The following is a 13,858-nucleotide window of genomic DNA, read 5'->3' on the forward strand; positions in this document are numbered from 1 at the left end:
TCTTTTGTCTATGTGCGCTCTAGTTTTTCGCATTATCCAATTACAAAGATGTGAAAATGCATTAGTTCGAAAACTGGTCGTAGAGTAACCTGCGAAATGTACAGGTAAATTTAGGGATATCTGTCTGTACCCTTTAAAATACGTAACTGACCTAGGTAATCAATTTAAAAGTGTATTAGTGGCCCTAATAAAAGTATTTGGGGTTCTAAAATTGTGGGTGTGTCAAACACCTCCTGCTACATATACAAGAGGTAGTATTATAAAGTGGGCCACTCAAAAAGCAGTATCTCCTAAAACTTAACCTTTATTACATATATCACTTCACATTTTGTTTTTATAATTCGCTTTTAATTTATGTAATAAAGGTTACATTTGAGGAGATACTGCTGTTTGAGTGAACCACTTTAGAATTCTACCTCTTTTTCTTGAATGTGATATTTATTCTAGGGTGCACCTCCCATGAGAAATCAAATATAAAAATATATTCACTAGATCATATGTATGGGTGCAGTATATAATATGTAAAGAATTGAACTGCTCTTGTGCGGGTACTAAATCCCTTTTTTCTTCATAACATCTGCATTATTGCAAAGCTGCCTGTGTGCATACTGTACATCATATATCTATGGCCTGTGTGCATACTATACATCATATATCTATAGCCTGTGTGCATACTGTACATCATATATCTATAGCCAGTGTGCATACTGTACATCATATATCTATAGCCTGTGTGCATACTGTACATCATATATCTATGGCCTGTGTGCATACTATACATCATATATCTATAGCCTGTGTGCATACTGTACATCATATATCTATAGCCAGTGTGCATACTGTACATCATATATCTATAGCCTGTGTGCATACTGTACATCATATATCTATAGCCTGCGTGCATACATCATATATCTATAACCTGCGTGCATACTGTACATCATATATCTATAGCCTGCGCGCATACTGTACATCATATATCTATAGCCTGTGTGCATACTGTACATCATATATCTATAGCCTGCGTGCATACATCATATATCTATAGCCTGCGTGCATACTGTACATCATATATCTATAGCCTGCGCGCATACTGTACATCATATATCTATAGCCTGTGTGCATACTGTACGTCATATATCTATAGCCTGTGTGCATACTGTACATCATATATCTATAGCCTGCGTGCATACATCATATATCTATAACCTGCGTGCATACTGTACATCATATATCTATAGCCTGCGCGCATACTGTACATCATATATCTATAGCCTGTGTGCATACTGTACATTATACATCTATAGTCTGCGTGCATACTGTACATCATATATCTATAGTCTGCGTGCATACTGTACATCATATATCTATAGCCCGCGTATATACTGTACATCATATATCTATAGCCTGCGTGCATACTGTACATCATATATCTATAGCTTGCGTGCATACTGTACATTATATATCTATAGCCTGCGTGCATACTGTAAATCATATATCTATAGCCTGTGTGCATACTGTACATCATATATCTATAGCCTGCGTGCATATATCATATATCTATTGCCTGCGTGCATACTGTACATCATATATCTATAGCCTGCGTGCATACATCATATATCTATAGCCTACGTGCATACTGTACATCATATATCTATAGCCTGCGTGCATACTGTACATTATATATCTATAGCCTGCATGCATACTGTACATCATATATCTATAGCCTGCGTGCATACATCATATATCTATAGCCTGCGTGCATACTGTACATCATATATATATAGCCTACGTGCATACTGTACATCATATATCTATAGCCTGCGTGCATACTGTACATCATATATCTATAGCCTGCGTGCATACATCATATATCTATAGCCTGCGTGCATACTGTACATTATATATCTATAGCCTGCATGCATACTGTACATCATATATCTATCGCCTACGTGCATACTGTACATCATATATCTATAGCCTGCATGCATACTGTACATTATATATTTATAGCCTGCGTGCATACTGTACATCATATATCTATAGACTGCGTGCATACTGTACATCATATATCTATAGCCTGCGTGCATACATCATATATCTATAGCCTGCGTGCATACTGTACATTATATATCTATAGCCTGCGTGCATACTGTACATCATATATTTATAGCATGCGTGCATACTGTACATCATATATCTATAGCCTGCGTGCATACTGTACATTATATATCTATAGCCTGCGTGCATACATCATATATCTATAGCCTGCGTGCATACTGTACATCATATATCTATAGCCTGCGTGCATACTGTACATTATATATCTATAGCCTGCGTGCATACATCATATATCTATAGCCTGCGTGCATACTGTACATCATATATCTATAGCCTGTGTGCATACTGTACATTATATATCTATAGCCTGCGTGCATACTGTACATCATATATCTATAGACTGCGTGCATACATCATATATCTATAACCTGCGTGTATATTGTACATCATATATCTATAGCCTGCGCGCATACTGTACATCATATATCTATAGCCTGTGTGCATACTGTACATCATATATCTATAGCCTGCGTGCATACATCATATATCTATAACCTGCGTGCATACTGTACATCATATATCTATAGCCTGCGCGCATACTGTACATCATATATCTATAGCCTGTGTGCATACTGTACATCATATATCTATAGCCTGCGTGCATACATCATATATCTATAGCCTGCGCGCATACTGTACATCATATATCTATAGCCTGCGTGCATACTGTACATTATACATCTATAGTCTGCGTGCATACTGTACATTATATATCTATAGCCTGTGTGCATACTGTACATCATATATCTATAGCCTGTGTGCATACTGTACATCATATATCTATAGTCTGCGTGCATACTGTACATCATATATCTATAGCCTGTGTATATACTGTACATAATATATCTATAGCCTGCGTGCATACTGTACATCATATATCTATAGCCTGCGTGCATACTGTTCATTATATATCTATAGCCTGCGTGCATACTGTAAATCATATATCTATAGCCTGCGTGCATACTGTACATCATATATCTATAGCCTGCGTGTATACATCATATATCTATAGCCTGCGTGCATACTGTACGTCATATATCTATAGCCTGCGTGCATACATCATATATCTATAGCCTACGTGCATACTGTACATCATATATCTATAGCCTGCGTGCATACTGTACATTATATATCTATAGCCTGCATGCATACTGTACATCATATATCTATAGCCTGCGTGCATACATCATATATCTATAGCCTACGTGCATACTGTACATCATATATCTATAGCCTGCGTGCATACTGTACATCATATATCTATAGCCTGCGTGCATACATCATATATCTATAGCCTGCGTGCATACTGTACATTATATATCTATAGCCTGCATGCATACTGTACATCATATATCTATCGCCTACGTGCATACTGTACATCATAATATCTATAGCCTGCGTGCATACTGTACATTATATATCTATAGCCTGCGTGCATACTGTACATCATATATCTATAGACTGCATGCATACTGTACATCATATATCTATAGCCTGCGTGCATACATCATATATCTATAGCCTGCGTGCATACTGTACATCATATATCTATAGCCTGCGTGCATACTGTACATTATATATCTATAGCCTGCGTGCATACTGTACATCATATATCTATAGACTGCGTGCATACTGTACATCATATATCTATAACCTGCGTGCATACATCATATATCTATAGCCTGCGTGCATACTGTACATCATATATTTATAGGCTGTGTGCATACTGTACATTATATATCTATAGCCTGCATGCATACTGTACATCATATATTTTTAGCCTGTGTGCATACTGTACATCATTTATCTATAGCCTGCGTGCATACATCATATATCTATAGCCTGCGTGCATACTGTACATCATATATCTATAGCCTGCATGCATACTGTACATCATATATTTATAGCCTGTGTGCATACTGTACATCATATATCTATAGCCTGTGTGCATACTGTACATCATATATCTATAGCCTGCGTGCATACTGTACATCATTTATCTATAGCCTGCGTGCATACAGTACATCATATATCTATAGCCTGCGTGCATACTGTACATTATATATTTATAGCCTGCGTGCATACTGTACATTATATATCTATAGCCTGCGTGCATACAGTACATCATATATCTATAGCCTGCGTGCATACTGTACATTATATATCTATAGCCTGCGTGCATACTGTACATTATATATCTATAGCCTGCGTGCATACTGTACATCATATATTTATAGCCTGCGTGCATACTGTACATCATATATCTATAGCCTGCGTGCATACTGTACATCATTTATCTATAGCCTGCGTATATACTGTACATCATATATCTATAGCCTGCGTGCATACTGTACATCATATATCTATAGCCTGCGTGCATACTGTTCATTATATATCTATAGCCTGCGTGCATACTGTAAATCATATATCTATAGCCTGCGTGCATACTGTACATCATATATCTATAGCCTGCGTGTATACATCATATATCTATAGCCTGCGTGCATACTGTACGTCATATATCTATAGCCTGCGTGCATACATCATATATCTATAGCCTACGTGCATACTGTACATCATATATCTATAGCCTGCGTGCATACTGTACATTATATATCTATAGCCTGCATGCATACTGTACATCATATATCTATAGCCTGCGTGCATACATCATATATCTATAGCCTACGTGCATACTGTACATCATATATCTATAGCCTGCGTGCATACTGTACATCATATATCTATAGCCTGCGTGCATACATCATATATCTATAGCCTGCGTGCATACTGTACATTATATATCTATAGCCTGCATGCATACTGTACATCATATATCTATCGCCTACGTGCATACTGTACATCATATATCTATAGCCTGCGTGCATACATCATATATCTATAGCCTGAGTGCATACTGTACATCATATATCTATAGCCTGCGTGCATACTGTACATTATATATCTATAGCCTGCGTGCATACTGTACATCATATATCTATAGACTGCGTGCATACTGTACATCATATATCTATAACCTGCGTGCATACATCATATATCTATAGCCTGCGTGCATACTGTACATCATATATTTATAGGCTGTGTGCATACTGTACATTATATATCTATAGCCTGCGTGCATACTGTACATTATACATCTATAGTCTGCGTGCATACTGTACATTATATATCTATAGCCTGTGTGCATACTGTACATCATATATCTATAGCCTGTGTGCATACTGTACATCATATATCTATAGTCTGCGTGCATACTGTACATCATATATCTATAGCCTGCGTATATACTGTACATCATATATCTATAGCCTGCGTGCATACTGTACATCATATATCTATAGCCTGCGTGCATACTGTTCATTATATATCTATAGCCTGCGTGCATACTGTAAATCATATATCTATAGCCTGCGTGCATACTGTACATCATATATCTATAGCCTGCGTGTATACATCATATATCTATAGCCTGCGTGCATACTGTACGTCATATATCTATAGCCTGCGTGCATACATCATATATCTATAGCCTACGTGCATACTGTACATCATATATCTATAGCCTGCGTGCATACTGTACATTATATATCTATAGCCTGCATGCATACTGTACATCATATATCTATAGCCTGCGTGCATACATCATATATCTATAGCCTACGTGCATACTGTACATCATATATCTATAGCCTGCGTGCATACTGTACATCATATATCTATAGCCTGCGTGCATACATCATATATCTATAGCCTGCGTGCATACTGTACATTATATATCTATAGCCTGCATGCATACTGTACATCATATATCTATCGCCTACGTGCATACTGTACATCATAATATCTATAGCCTGCGTGCATACTGTACATTATATATCTATAGCCTGCGTGCATACTGTACATCATATATCTATAGACTGCATGCATACTGTACATCATATATCTATAGCCTGCGTGCATACATCATATATCTATAGCCTGCGTGCATACTGTACATCATATATCTATAGCCTGCGTGCATACTGTACATTATATATCTATAGCCTGCGTGCATACTGTACATCATATATCTATAGACTGCGTGCATACTGTACATCATATATCTATAACCTGCGTGCATACATCATATATCTATAGCCTGCGTGCATACTGTACATCATATATTTATAGGCTGTGTGCATACTGTACATTATATATCTATAGCCTGCGTGCATACTGTACATCATATATTTTTAGCCTGTGTGCATACTGTACATCATTTATCTATAGCCTGCGTGCATACATCATATATCTATAGCCTGCGTGCATACTGTACATCATATATCTATAGCCTGCGTGCATACTGTACATCATATATTTATAGCCTGTGTGCATACTGTACATCATATATCTATAGCCTGTGTGCATACTGTACATCATATATCTATAGCCTGCGTGCATACTGTACATCATTTATCTATAGCCTGCGTGCTTACAGTACATCATATATCTATAGCCTGCGTGCATACTGTACATTATATATTTATAGCCTGCGTGCATACTGTACATTATATATCTATAGCCTGCGTGCATACAGTACATCATATATCTATAGCCTGCGTGCATACTGTACATTATATATCTATAGCCTGCGTGCATACTGTACATTATATATCTAAAGCCTGCGTGCATACTGTACATCATATATTTATAGCCTGCGTGCATACTGTACATCATATATCTATAGCCTGCGTGCATACTGTACATCATTTATCTATAGCCTGCGTGCATACAATACATCATATATCTATAGCCTGCGTGCATACTGTACATCATATATCTATAGCCTGCGTGCATACTGTACATCATCTATCTATAGCCTGCGTGCATACAGTACATCATATATCTATAGCCTGCGTGCATACAGTACATCATATATCTATAGCCTGCGTGCATACTGTACATCATTTATCTATAGCCTGCGTGCATACAGTACATCATATATCTATAGCCTGCGTGCATACTGTACATCATATATCTATAGCCTGCGTGCATACTGTACATCATATATTTATAGCCTGTGTGCATACTGTACATTATATATCTATAGCCTGCGTGCATACTGTACATCATATATCTATAGCCTGCGTGCATACTGTACATCATTTATCTATAGCCTGCGTGCATACAGTACATCATATATCTATAGCCTGCGTGCATACTGTACATTATATATCTATAGCCTGTGTGCATACTGTACATTATATATCTATAGCCTGCGTGCATACAGTACATCATATATCTATAGCCTGCGTGCATACTGTACATTATATATCTATAGCCTGTGTGCATACTGTACATTATATATCTATAGCCTGTGTGCATACTGTACATCATATATTTATAGCCTGCGTGCATACTGTACATTATATATCTATAGCCTGCGTGCATACAGTACATCATTTATCTATAGCCTGCGTGCATACAGTACATCATATATCTATAGCCTGTGTGCATACTGTACATCATATATCTATAGCCTGCGTGCATACTGTACATCATATATCTCTAGCCTGCGTGCATACAGTACATCATATATCTATAGCCTGCGTGCAACATTGCAATTGCGATCGTTGCTGAATCAGGGCTTATGCCCCCTCATTTTTAAGCAACAATAGGAGTTTTGCACAACTTTTCAACTGCTCTGAGATGATGAAAGCAGTTCGGCGGTTTTGTTTATGGAGAATTTGCAAAAGGCGAAAACTTCGGCAATAGGATCGCATGATACGCATTTTTGTGCGAAAAGTTCGCAGCTGCAAAAACTTTTAGCCAAAACGAGGCTTTTCCCGTCTAATTGAATCAGTCCCTAAGCCATTTATAATGCTGCTGCCGGTCTTCAGTAATTTATGACTTGGATTTCAGGGCCTGATTCACAGCCGGACGCTCTGACCATAGCGCTCGCTCTGAATCAGGGCCCTCCTCCATGAAAATGGAGCGTCCTCCTGGACGCTCGTATAGCTGTGTGTGACCACCCACAGCTATAGCGAGCGTCCATGATGATGGTCGCAATGGTCAAAGACCATTGCGACCATCGGGCTTGCGGCAAGACCCTGCAGTAGGGTCTCGTTGCCGCAAGCCCAGGAGTGATTTTGGCTCTATCAGAACCAAAGTCACTCCTACTGACATAATTACTGATGTCAGTGGGGCCGGACTCAGACGGTAGGCATTTCCATGGGAACGCCTACGTCTGCCGCCACGCCCCTGGCACGCCCACCAAAGGGGGCATGCTGTCAGTCTCCATCGACAGCACGCCCCCTTTGGTGCGACACCCCGAGCGACGTATTTCTCGTCGCTCGCCGGGTCTCGCGCATGCGCACGACGGAGCTCCCTCTAGCGAGAGAACTTTGCTCGTGAGCGGGTCTGTATTACCCCCTCAGTACGCTGTTATTTTGTTTCATCGCGCTGTTGTTACTCTTTGGTCATGTAAAATTGGCCACATACAAGCAGTTGTTCTGCTCCTGCCGATCTTCAGCAGAACTGTTATTTTGTATTCTGTTTAAACAATTTGTTCCATTCCTATGTTTCAAAACTGTCTCATTAATGTGCCTATTTATCAAGCCAGTTTTCATAAAAGTCTGCAGAAACTGCAGTTATACTGTATCACTGTATCCCTGTATCCCTGTATCACTGTATCCCTGTATCCCTGTATCACTCTATCCCTGTATCACTGTATCCCTGTATCCCTGTATCACTCTATCCCTGTATCCCTGTATCCCTGTATCACTGTATCTCTGTATCCCTGTATCCCTGTATCTCTGTATCCCTGTATCCCTGTATCCCTGTATCCCTGTATCACTGTATCACTCTATCCCTGTATCCCTGTATCCCTGTAACACTCTATCCCTGTATCCCTGTATCCCTGTATCCCTGTATCCCTGTATCCCTGTATCTCTGTATCCCTGTATCCCTGTATCTCTGTATCCCTGTATCCCTGTATCACTGTATCACTCTATCCCTGTATCCCTGTATCCCTGTATCACTGTATCTCTGTATCCCTGTATCCCTGTATCCCTGTATCTCTGTATCCCTGTATCCCTGTATCCCTGTATCACTCTATCCCTGTATCACTCTATCCCTGTATCCCTGTATCACTCTATCCCTGTATCCCTGTATCCCTGTATCACTGTATCTCTGTATCCCTGTATCCCTGTATCCCTGTATCTCTGTATCCCTGTATCCCTGTATCTCTGTATCCCTGTATCCCTGTATCCCTGTATCACTGTATCACTCTATCCCTGTATCCCTGTATCCCTGTAACACTCTATCCCTGTATCCCTGTATCCCTGTATCTCTGTATCCCTGTATCCCTGTATCCCTGTATCTCTGTATCCCTGTATCACTGTATCACTCTATCCCTGTATCCCTGTATCCCTGTATCACTTTATCTCTGTATCCCTGTATCCCTGTATCCCTGTATCTCTGTATCCCTGTATCCCTGTATCACTGTATCACTCTATCCCTGTATCCCTGTATCTCTGTATCCCTGTATCCCTGTATCACTGTATCACTGTATCCCTGTATCCCTGTATCTCTGTATCCCTGTATCCCTGTAACACTCTATCCCTGTATCCCTGTATCCCTGTATCACTGTATCCCTGTATCACTCTATCCCTGTATCCCTGTATCCCTGTATCTCTGTATCCCTGTATCTCTGTATCCCTGTATCCCTGTATCACTCTATCCCTGTATCCCTGTATCCCTGTATCCCTGTATCTCTGTATCCCTGTATACCTGTATCCCTGTATCCCTGTATCTCTGTATCCCTGTATCCCTGTATCACTGTATCCCTGTATCACTCTATCCCTGTATCCCTGTATCCCTGTATCTCTGTATCCCTGTATCACTGTATCCCTGTATCCCTGTATCCCTGTATCTCTGTATCCCTATATCCCTGTATCACTGTATCCCTGTATCACTCTATCCCTGTATCCCTGTATCCCTGTATCTCTGTTTCTCTGTATCACTGTATCCCTGTATCACTGTATCCCTGTATCCCTGTATCCCTGTATCTCTGTATCCCTGTATCCCTGTATCCCTGTATCTCTGTATCACTCTATCCCTGTATCACTGTATCCCTGTATCACTCTATCCCTGTATCCTTGTATCCCTGTATCTCTGTATCTCTGTATCCCTGTATCACTGTACCCCTGTATCTCTGTATCCCTGTATCCCTGTATCACTCTATCCCTGTATCCCTGTATCACTCTATCCCTGTATCACTGTATCCCTGTATCCCTGTATCACTCTATCCCTGTATCCCTGTATCCCTGTATCACTGTATCTCTGTATCCCTGTATCCCTGTATCTCTGTATCCCTGTATCCCTGTATCCCTGTATCACTGTATCACTCTATCCCTGTATCCCTGTATCCCTGTAACACTCTATCCCTGTATCCCTGTATCCCTGTATCCCTGTATCCCTGTATCTCTGTATCCCTGTATCCCTGTATCACTGTATCACTCTATCCCTGTATCCCTGTATCCCTGTATCACTGTATCTCTGTATCCCTGTATCCCTGTATCCCTGTATCTCTGTATCCCTGTATCCCTGTATCCCTGTATCACTCTATCCCTGTATCACTCTATCCCTGTATCCCTGTATCACTCTACCCCTGTATCCCTGTATCCCTGTATCACTGTATCTCTGTATCCCTGTATCCCTGTATCCCTGTATCCCTGTATCTCTGTATCCCTGTATCCCTGTATCCCTGTATCTCTGTATCCCTGTATCCCTGTATCCCTGTATCACTGTATCACTCTATCCCTTTATCCCTGTATCCCTGTAACACTCTATCCCTGTATCCCTGTATCCCTGTATCCCTGTATCCCTGTATCTCTGTATCCCTGTATCCCTGTATCCCTGTATCTCTGTATCCCTGTATCCCTGTATCACTCTATCCCTGTATCCCTGTATCCCTGTATCACTGTATCTCTGTATCCCTGTATCCCTGTATCCCTGTATCTCTGTATCCCTGTATCCCTGTATCACTGTATCACTCTATCCCTGTATCCCTGTATCTCTGTATCCCTGTATCCCTGTATCACTGTATCCCTGTATCCCTGTATCCCTGTATCTATGTATCCCTGTATCCCTGTAACACTCTATCCCTGTATCCCTGTATCCCTGTATCCCTGTATCACTGTATCCCTGTATCACTCTATCCCTGTATCCCTGTATCCCTGTATCTCTGTATCCCTGTATCTCTGTATCCCTGTATCCCTGTATCACTCTATCCCTGTATCCCTGTATCCCTGTATCTCTGTATCCCTGTATCCCTGTATCCCTGTATCCCTGTATCCCTGTATCTCTGTATCCCTGTATCCCTGTATCACTGTATCCCTGTATCACTCTATCCCTGTATCCCTGTATCCCTGTATCCCTGTATCTCTGTATCCCTGTATCACTGTATCCCTGTATCCCTGTATCCCTGTATCTCTGTATCCCTATATCCCTGTATCACTGTATCCCTGTATCACTCTATCCCTGTATCCCTGTATCCCTGTATCTCTGTTTCTCTGTATCACTGTATCCCTGTATCACTGTATCCCTGTATCCCTGTATCCCTGTATCCCTGTATCTCTGTATCCCTGTATCCCTGTATCCCTGTATCTCTGTATCACTCTATCCCTGTATCACTGTATCCCTGTATCACTCTATCCCTGTATCCTTGTATCCCTGTATCTCTGTATCTCTGTATCCCTGTATCACTGTACCCCTGTATCTCTGTATCCCTGTATCACTGTATCTCTGTATCCCTGTATCCCTGTATCTCTGTATCCCTGTATCCCTGTATCCCTGTATCTCTGTATCCCTGTATCCCTGTATCACTGTATCCCTGTATCACTGTATCACTCTATCCCTGTATCCCTGTATCTCTGTATCCCTGTATCCCTGTATCCCTGTATCCCTGTATCTCTGTATCCCTGTATCCCTGTATCACTGTATCCCTGTATCACTCTATCCCTGTATCCCTGTATTTCTGTATCCCTGTATCCCTGTATATCTGTATCCCTGTATCCCTGTATCACTGTATCCCTGTATCATTCTATCCCTGTATCCCTGTATCCCTGTATCACTGTATCTCTGTATCCCTGTATCCCTGTATCCCTGTATCTCTGTATCCCTGTATCCCTGTATCCCTGTATCTCTGTATCCCTGTATCCCTGTATCCCTGTATCACTGTATCACTCTATCCCTGTATCCCTGTATCCCTGTAACACTCTATCCCTGTATCCCTGTATCTCTGTATCCCTGTATCCCTGTATCCCTGTATCACTGTATCTCTGTATCCCTGTATCCCTGTATCCCTGTATCTCTGTATCCCTGTATCCCTGTATCTCTGTATCCCTGTATCCCTGTATCACTGTATCACTCTATCCCTGTATCCCTGTATCCCTGTATCACTGTATCTCTGTATCCCTGTATCCCTGTATCCCTGTATCTCTGTATCCCTGTATCCCTGTATCACTGTATCACTCTATCCCTGTATCCCTGTATCCCTGTATCTCTGTATCCCTGTATCCCTGTATCCCTGTATCTCTGTATCCCTGTATCCCTGTATCACTGTATCACTCTATCCCTGTATCCCTGTATCTCTGTGTCCCTGTATCCCTGTATCACTGTATCACTGTATCCCTGTATCCCTGTATCTCTGTATCCCTGTATCCCTGTAACACTCTATCCCTGTATCCCTGTATCCCTGTATCCCTGTATCACTGTATCCCTGTATCACTCTATCCCTGTATCCCTGTATCCCTGTATCTCTGTATCCCTGTATCTCTGTATCCCTGTATCCCTGTATCACTCTATCCCTGTATCCCTGTATCCCTGTATCTCTGTATCCCTGTATCCCTGTATCCCTGTATCTCTGTATCCCTGTATCACTCTATCCCTGTATCCCTGTATCCCTGTATCTCTGTATCCCTGTATCCCTGTATCACTGTATCCCTGTATCACTCTATCCCTGTATCCCTGTATCTCTGTATCTCTGTATCCCTGTATCACTGTATCCCTGTATCCCTGTATCTCTGTATCACTGTATCCCTGTATCACTCTATCCCTGTATCCCTGTATCTCTGTTTCTCTGTATCACTGTATCCCTGTATCCCTGTATCCCTGTATCTCTGTATCCCTGTATCCCTGTATCCCTGTATCTCTGTATCACTCTATCCCTGTATCACTGTATCCCTGTATCACTCTATCCCTGTATCCTTGTATCCCTGTATCTCTGTATCTCTGTATCCCTGTATCACTGTACCCCTGTATCTCTGTATCCCTGTATCACTGTATCTCTGTATCCCTGTATCCCTGTATCTCTGTATCCCTGTATCCCTGTATCTCTGTATCCCTGTATCACTGTATCCCTGTATCACTGTATCACTCTATCCCTGTATCCCTGTATCTCTGTATCCCTGTATCCCTGTATCCCTGTATCCCTGTATCCCTGTATCTCTGTATCCCTGTATCCCTGTATCACTGTATCCCTGTATCACTCTATCCCTGTATCCCTGTATCTCTGTATCCCTGTATCCCTGTATCTCTGTATCCCTGTATCCCTGTATCACTGTATCCCTGTATCACTCTATCCCTGTATCCCTGTATCCCTGTATCCCTGTATCTCTGTATCCCTGTATCCCTGTATCACTGTATCCCTGTATCACTCTATCCCTGTATCCCT

The sequence above is a fragment of the Taudactylus pleione genome, unplaced genomic scaffold (assembly GCF_031769625.1).
Source record: "Taudactylus pleione unplaced genomic scaffold, aTauple2 ptg001014l, whole genome shotgun sequence".
In the NCBI taxonomy this organism is placed as follows: domain Eukaryota; kingdom Metazoa; phylum Chordata; class Amphibia; order Anura; family Myobatrachidae; genus Taudactylus; species Taudactylus pleione.